This window comes from Ochotona princeps, chromosome 19 (genome assembly GCF_030435755.1).
Source record: "Ochotona princeps isolate mOchPri1 chromosome 19, mOchPri1.hap1, whole genome shotgun sequence".
In the NCBI taxonomy this organism is placed as follows: domain Eukaryota; kingdom Metazoa; phylum Chordata; class Mammalia; order Lagomorpha; family Ochotonidae; genus Ochotona; species Ochotona princeps.
In genome coordinates, this window is record NC_080850.1 from 47,745,706 (window position 1) to 47,753,122 (window position 7,417).

Consider the following 7,417-nt stretch of genomic DNA (forward strand, 5'->3'; position numbering starts at 1 on the left):
AATAATAATAAAATCTTAAAAAAAAAAAAAACATGAGGAGGGGGATAACTGGCTTTGAACCAGGGACCTCTTGATCTTTGCTTAATCCCACAGCCCACCGATTCCCCCATCTGCTCCTCTTCCACCTCCTTATACCCGTACCTGCGCAGAAACCTGGCCCTGGCCCCTGGCCTCTGGGGCGGGGCCCTGAGCTCCAGCTCCCCTCTAGCCAGCTAGCTCGGAGTCCCCCCGCCCCGTGCGTTTCTGAGTCCACATTGTCCCATCACTTTTCACACTGTCCCAGCTGAAATCATGAGCGAGCTCCTTCACCTCCCTGGCGCTGAGCCGGCCTCCTCCCGCGGCCAGCCTCTGTCTGCCATCCTCACCTCCGATGATTCTTTCCTGGCTCCTCTCTGGCCCACCGACTGGGCATTCTGCTCCAACACTGAATGTGGGAGCTCCCCAGGGCGTGGTCTCCCCTGACCCAAGGACACCTCTAGCCTAGGCTCCAAACTCACACCGGCATGCGCTCCCGGGTCCTGACCTTAGTCTTGCCCTCACCCCGTGCGCATCTACTCCTTGGCACCTGTGCTGGCCTGCTGGCACCTCCCTGGCAGAATGCACTCGCTTTTCTCCCCGCTCTGCACCCTGCTGCTCCAGTGTTCCCTGCCTTGGGGTATGGCATCCCCCTCCAGCCCGCAGTGACTCAAGCCAAAAAGCTGGGTGTTGGCCTCATTTCCGCCTGCTCCTTCATTGCTTACACAGAATCAATTGCCAAGTTTCTATCAGCGTTGCCTCCAAAAGTTGTAAGGAGCCTCCACCCCATCCCACACCAAGCCAGACCCATCCTGTCCTGGACAGAGTTGCAGCAACTTGCTGACCCTCTGATGCGTGCTCATCTGTCAGTCCAGATAACTGCTGGTCCGCTGCTGGGCGTGGCATAGACCTAATAAATTGTTTGTGAAACTAACGAAGGAATGTGTACTTCCTAAATTCCAATCAACTGCAGCACACCACGCCAGGAAAGGAGTGAGGAAGCCAAAGGGTAGTACAGCCATGTTGCTGTGTCCTGTGCCTAGGGACCCAGGAGCTTTCCAAGGGGGCGGTTTGCGGGCGGGAATCCTGCTAACTACATGCTCTGGCTCCATCCCGGCCCTTCTTTCTTTCCTCATGGCAGACCGAACCTGCTAAAGCACGGGTGCATGTAATGCTAGCCCCACTTCCTAATGAGTCTGTTAGAAAGCCCAGAGTTGTTGGTCAGCACATACAAGTGGTGACAGTAGGAGCAGACACTGACACGCCGACACACACTGATCCCAGAGGTCCTGGGGCAAAGCAGGGCAGAGGGACACAGCCCAGTACTCTCCTCATTCGGCCCCTGGGAGGTGCTGCCCTTGAGGCTGGGAGCAGTGAATGACGCAGCTCTCAGATCCTCACAGGGAGACAGCGACCTATGGCGCCTGCTGCAAGAGACTAAAGATCTCCCTGACACCTAGGCAGCCGCACACGGGAGGCACCCATCAGGCAACCTCTGGGAGAATAGGACCCCGGGAAGAGGAAGAGGAACAGCACCACCCAGAGGCCAGCGTGTGCCAGCTGGGCCTGTGGAACAGCAAGGAGTGACTGGGGGCTGCAGGGAGACGCAGGGAAATGGCACGTCAGGGTGAGAGTCCAGGTCCAAGGCAGGGGAGTGACATGCCTTGTGAGGGAAGGCTGCCAGCAGAGGCAAGGCATCCTTGGGGTTCTCTGAAAAAATCCCTCCCTCCCTCCCTTCTGGTGGAGCTCTCTGTAGCACATGTGACAACACCTTAGACTGGAGGCAGCAAGGTGGAGGGGAGGGGGTTTCTCTGGAAGTCAGGAGGGTCAGCCTACAGAAGACACAAGCAGGGGTGGAGGGGAGGAGCCGGGATCGACCGAAGGTGTCCACCTGACTAACAGACAGGGTTTGGGCTAGGTGGATGAAGATCCGTGTCTGATTCCTCTGTGCCTGTTAGATATCAAATGGCGATGGTGAGTGGGCTGTTTGAGTTTTGGGGGTGATCCAAGGACTGTATGTATCAATTGCAGATTACCAACAGTCAGGATGGCTTTGTGTTTGTGGCCATAGAACTGCAAGATTGTAACCACGAAGGTGTGTAGGTGAAGGGGAGTGGTGCACTCCAGCACATAGACGTGGAGAAGATGAGGCCCATTCCACCAAGAAAACCAAGGAGGGCAGTCCAGGGCAGTAAGAGGAAAGCCAGGGAGGTGTGGGCCCCGGGCCCTCACACTGTCAGGGCTCTGAGGGAGAAGTGTGGAGGAAGTTGTGTTCCCAGGTGCTGAAGGAAGACGAGAATGTGTGTGCAGCTGCAGCAGATGGAGCCACAGCCCATTGTGATCCCAGAAGTACAGGAATTTAAAAGAGCCATAGAAGCCAGTCTTGCAGGTTTAAAACTGAGGGGGGGGGGTCTGTGCCATGGTGTAGTGGGGTAAGCCTCCACCTGCAGCACCAGCATCCCATACTGGTGCCAGTTCATGTCCCAGCTGCTCTACCTCTGATTCACCTCCCTGCTAATGTGCCTGCGAAACCAGCAGGAGGTACCCTAGGAACTTGGGGCCCCAGCTGGCTTTCTCCCTTCTGCTGCTGCCATCGTGGCAGGGGAAGGCAACAACCCACACGACGTGGGGTTCAGTCGCGTACCTGCTCCCAGCCCTGCCTCTCCACAGGCTTGTGTCACACCCGGTGTAACGCGGAGCTGCCACTTAACAAAAGTTGACCTTCGGCTGTAGAGCATTCTGGAATGGATGGAAGCACGACCCAGCAACAAGATTATCTGTTTTGGGGATGGGGAGCAGGGGCGCACATGGAACATGTGATCCCAACATGACTTGGGATCACATGTTCCGTGTGTCTGGATCACATGTGAATTAGTGCAGAAAAGGAGCGCAGGGAGGCCATGCCGGCGAGTCTGCATCGTGTGTGGGGCTTAGGGTGCATCCACGTCACTGCCCTGCCCACAGAGTGAACTCCAAAGTGAAACACAGTCCTTGCGCCACCATGAAGTGTCACGGGGGTGCACCTGGGCCACATGGTGGCTGCTGGCCGTGGGGAGTGGGGACGCTGCGTGGGCTGGAGAGTGAGGAGGACACTGTGCCTTGTGCTCGCCTCTGCTTTGGCCCCAAAGCTGCCAGAGGATAAAGGATGCGGGGAAGGGGGAAGCGAAGCCGTGGTCGGGGCTGGTCCAGCGCCGCGGGTCCGGGGCGGCGCGCCCGTGTGGTTGTGTCATCGGTGACCCGGTCTGGTTCACATTTACTGCCCTGTACTCACGTGTCTCAGAGACCAGGGAAGGAGTGTCCAGCAGCGGGCTTAAGTTCCAATTGTAGGGCCCAGCGGCATGGCCTAGCAGCGAAAGCCCTCACCTTGAACGCCCCGGGATCCCATATAGACCCCAGTTCTAATCCCGGCAGCTCCACTTCCCATCCAGCTCCCTGCTTGTGGCCTGGGAGGGCAGTCGAGGACGACCCAATGCTTTGGGACCCTGCATCCGCGTGGGAGACCTGGAAGAGGTTTCTGGCTCCTGACTTCGGATCAGCGCAGCACCAGCCGTTGCGCTCACTCGGGGAGTGAATCATCGGACGGAAGGTCTTCCTCTCTGTCCCTCCTCCTCTCTGTATATCTGACTTTGTAATAAAAATAAATAAATCTTAAAAAAAGTTCCAATTGTAAACATTCCCACTGTTGACAGTGCCATCTGGGCACCAGTGGGTCAAGGGGAAGGCTGCAGGACAGTGAGGGTGGGCCTCAAGGACACCACCGGGAAGCCAGGCTGGGATTTCCCTGACTCTTGGTTTAGAAAATGGTGAGTGTTGGCTTGGTTTGTAATGAGCATCATGAGATGAGAACTAAATCTGCTTAGCTTGGAAGAAGCCAAGAGTCAATTCTGAATTGTTGAAAGGAAAATATTTTCTACTGTTAATTGGAAACAGCAAAGACTCCGCATGTGTGAAATCTGACCAGGTTTTTATCCCAGAGAAAAATTAAAATTTCATGAGGTCCAGTTAAAGGGATCCAGTTAAAGGGATGAGCTGCAGGAGAAACAATGAAAAATACATGACAGGTCCCTGTGGGGCATGGTGGGCTGACACTGAGCCAGGCAATGAGGGAGAACATGGAATCAACATTTGTCTCATGGCACTTGGTATGTCCCTAAATCTCATCTTACTGCCATATATGGGATTCCAAAAAGTATATGGAAAACAGCATTGAAATGTCAGTGTGTTTCGGAGTGAGCATTTTTGAAATCCACGAGTGTGTGAAAACATTTTGAAGATCACTCCTGTGACTTGACGCATTCCTTCAGCAAGAAAAGGTGGGCTAAAAGTGGGAGCGGGAGGGTCAGGAGAAAAGCCCAGGGCTCCAGGAATCTGGGGGACAGGATGAGATGCCCGGAACCCAGGGGCACAGGATGTTCCCCGGCACTCCACGGGCGTGCCCATCTCACTGGGAGGTGATGGAGGTGGCACAGCAGCGCAAGCAGCCGCAGCCAGAAGTGCCTCCTGTGACTTCTGCTCCCAGTCTGTGGGCCACAGCTAGTCACTCACACAAATGTATCAATTGGGGAATGTTGAGAAGTTCGTGAGCAGCCAGGGAACCCCATTTCCGCCATGAGCATCCACTTATTTCGTCTGGTGCTTGGGCACCCTTTGGGGCCACTTAGCCCAATTTCGACCTAGCTGACTGAACAGAGTTCAATGTTGAGCTGCTCCCGATGCTGCAGAAAGACAGCAGTTAGGGCAGAACGTGGAGGAGTTTCTGGCCCTGTCAGGGCTGGGCTGCCATATGGGCCAGCAAGAGATTCCTCTGTGTGTCTGGACAGTGTCTGCACTGTCACGGGCTCAGGTGATCTGGAAACGAAGGAGGCTGTTCCAGCAGATGCTCCTCGGTTCTCAGCGGCCGTTCCGTGTCCCTTGGAGTGTGCTGTGCTTGTGGGTTGTGAGGACAGCAGCGAGACTTGAGGGGCAATGCCGTGGAAGGAAGCATGCAGGGATGTGGGGTGCAGGAGCACGTGGACTCATCCTGGATGGGGCTCCTTTGTGGAGGGGATGGGCTACAGTGCTGCACGGGCCACGTGCCCTGTGAGGCCACCCGCCCTGTGAGGCCACCCCACACTGGCCTGAGTTGTGAGGCGAGATCAGCAAGAAAAGCATTCTATCTCTGTCTGTCCTCCACCACTGTTCTCAGGTAGGTACAACCTGGAAACAGAGGCTGGGCCGCAAAGAGGGATGGGGCTGCTTGCTTCCCACCGGGCTAGGGCTAAGTAACCCAGCCAGCAAGTGAGGGCTCAGGCTTCTAGTAGCTCCAAATGCAGAGCATGGGGCAGTCCGTGGCTGTGTTCCCCACATGCGGATCAGTCCGTGGCTGCGTCCCCCGCACGTGGGTCAGTCTGAGGCTACAACACTTGCACTGATGAGGGGTGAGGTGAAGATCAGAAGTTAAAATGGAACAATCAGAAGCTAGAGGCTCTGACCGCAAGAACAAATCTCACTCTGTCTCAGTGCATGGGGAAGACACTGGTATCAGAGACAAATGCAGACAGGGGAAATCTCATGACCTGGCTCAAGTACAGGAAGTCAGAGCCACAAACAAGATCACCCGCCAGGTGAGGCGGAGGGCCTGGGCTGGTTCCAAACTTCAGCCATTCATTCAACAAGCAGGCATTTAAGAGCGCCTGCTCAATGCTGGACTGAACAGTGTCGTGACTAGTCAAAGTCAAGGGCAGCAGTCTGGTGGGCTGGTGACCTGTGCAAGGCTGCTGGGTCACACAGCTTCCTCCCCCTTGGGATCAGCTTCCTTGCAAGCAGGACTCCTGGATCCTGCCCAGTCAGCTGACCCAGCATTCCCATTCCGTCCAAGCTGATGCCACCCAATATCCGACTCCGGAATTTGTAACTGATCTTGGATTTTTTTGCAGGATGGCAAGTGTCACACGTCCAGCAGTGTGAGGAGGCAGTGGGCAGCCCTTAGTGCCCACATGTGTGCATCCCAGAACAAGGCTGCAGCTGGACAGTTCATCTGTGACCTGCAGGCCAACAGCAGGCAAAACAGAGCCAGTCCACTTCTCCCAGAAGACCACCCCGTGGCGCTGCTGCCTGCAGCAGGGGACTGATCACTCATCTTCACTGTGGACCGGCCTGGGCAACCCCCACCCCCTCCCTCGCGGGGCTGCACTGAGGGGGCATTAGCTCCTGCCCCAGGCTCTGCTCTTTGAGAACCCAGGCTAACACGGTTGGTTTGTCAGGCCTGGGTGAAATGCATCAGGAACAAAATTTCCCATGTTTTACGCACCCATGTGCTGAAATGGCTGGTCCAGGACCTTAAGACGTTTGTTTCAGGAGCCGGTGGCTGTAGTGTAGTGCGTTAAGCTATCGTTTGACGCTGGCATCCTATGTGGATGCTCATTCCCTTCTCGGCTGCTCCACTCTCAGTCCAGCTCCCTGCTAATGCACCTGGGAAAGTGGTGGAGCTTGGCCCAACCTCTTGGGCCTCTGCACCCAGGTGGCTCCTGGCTTTGGTCTAGTCCAGCTCTCACTATTGAGGCTATTTGGGGAGTGAACCAGCAGATGGAAGAGTCTTTGCTTTTTTTTTTTTTTTAAGATTTGTTTATTTTTATTGGAAAGGCAGATATACAGAGAGAGAGGAGGAAAGACAGAGAGGAAGATCTTCAGTCCGATGATTCACTCCCCAGGTGGCCACAATGGCTGCAGTTGAGCCAATCCGAAGCCAGGAGCCCAGAGCCTCTTCTGGGTCTCCCACACAAGGGTGCAGGGTCCCAAGGCTTTGGGCCATCCTTGACTGCCCTCCCAGGCCACAAGCAGGGAGTTGGACGGGAAGCGGGGCCGCCAGGATTAGAACCAGCACCCATATGGAATCTCAGCGCTTGCAAGGTGAGGACTTTAACCACTACGCTATCGTGTTGGGCCCAAGAGTCTCTTTGTAATTCTTTCAAATTTATATAGACTTGTGCTTTGTGGAAGAAATTCCCTGCCCCAAGCCCCTACTCATCAAAGGGAAAATCAAGATTCTCATCTTGCCCCTTCATCCTTGCCTTTCCCTTTCACCAACAAACTAAAAGTAGGCAGTGGTGGGCATTGTGGCACCATGGGTTGCCCACACCCCATGTCTGAGTACTTTGGATTGGGTCCCACTTCCCATCCCTGCTAAATCACCCTGATGATGGCTCGAGTTCCGTGGGAGACCCAGGAAAGCTCCTGGCTCCTGGCTTCACACCCAGCCCTGGCCTTGTGGACACTTTCAGAGTGAACCAGAAGATCTTTCTCTTTTGCTTTTCAGTAAATAAATAAATAAAGCCTTCTTTTTAAAAAAAAAATAAAAGGAACAAGTTCTGACTTTGCCCTTAAACTTAGAATGCTGGGACAAAGGGGTACTTGTTTCTGGTTT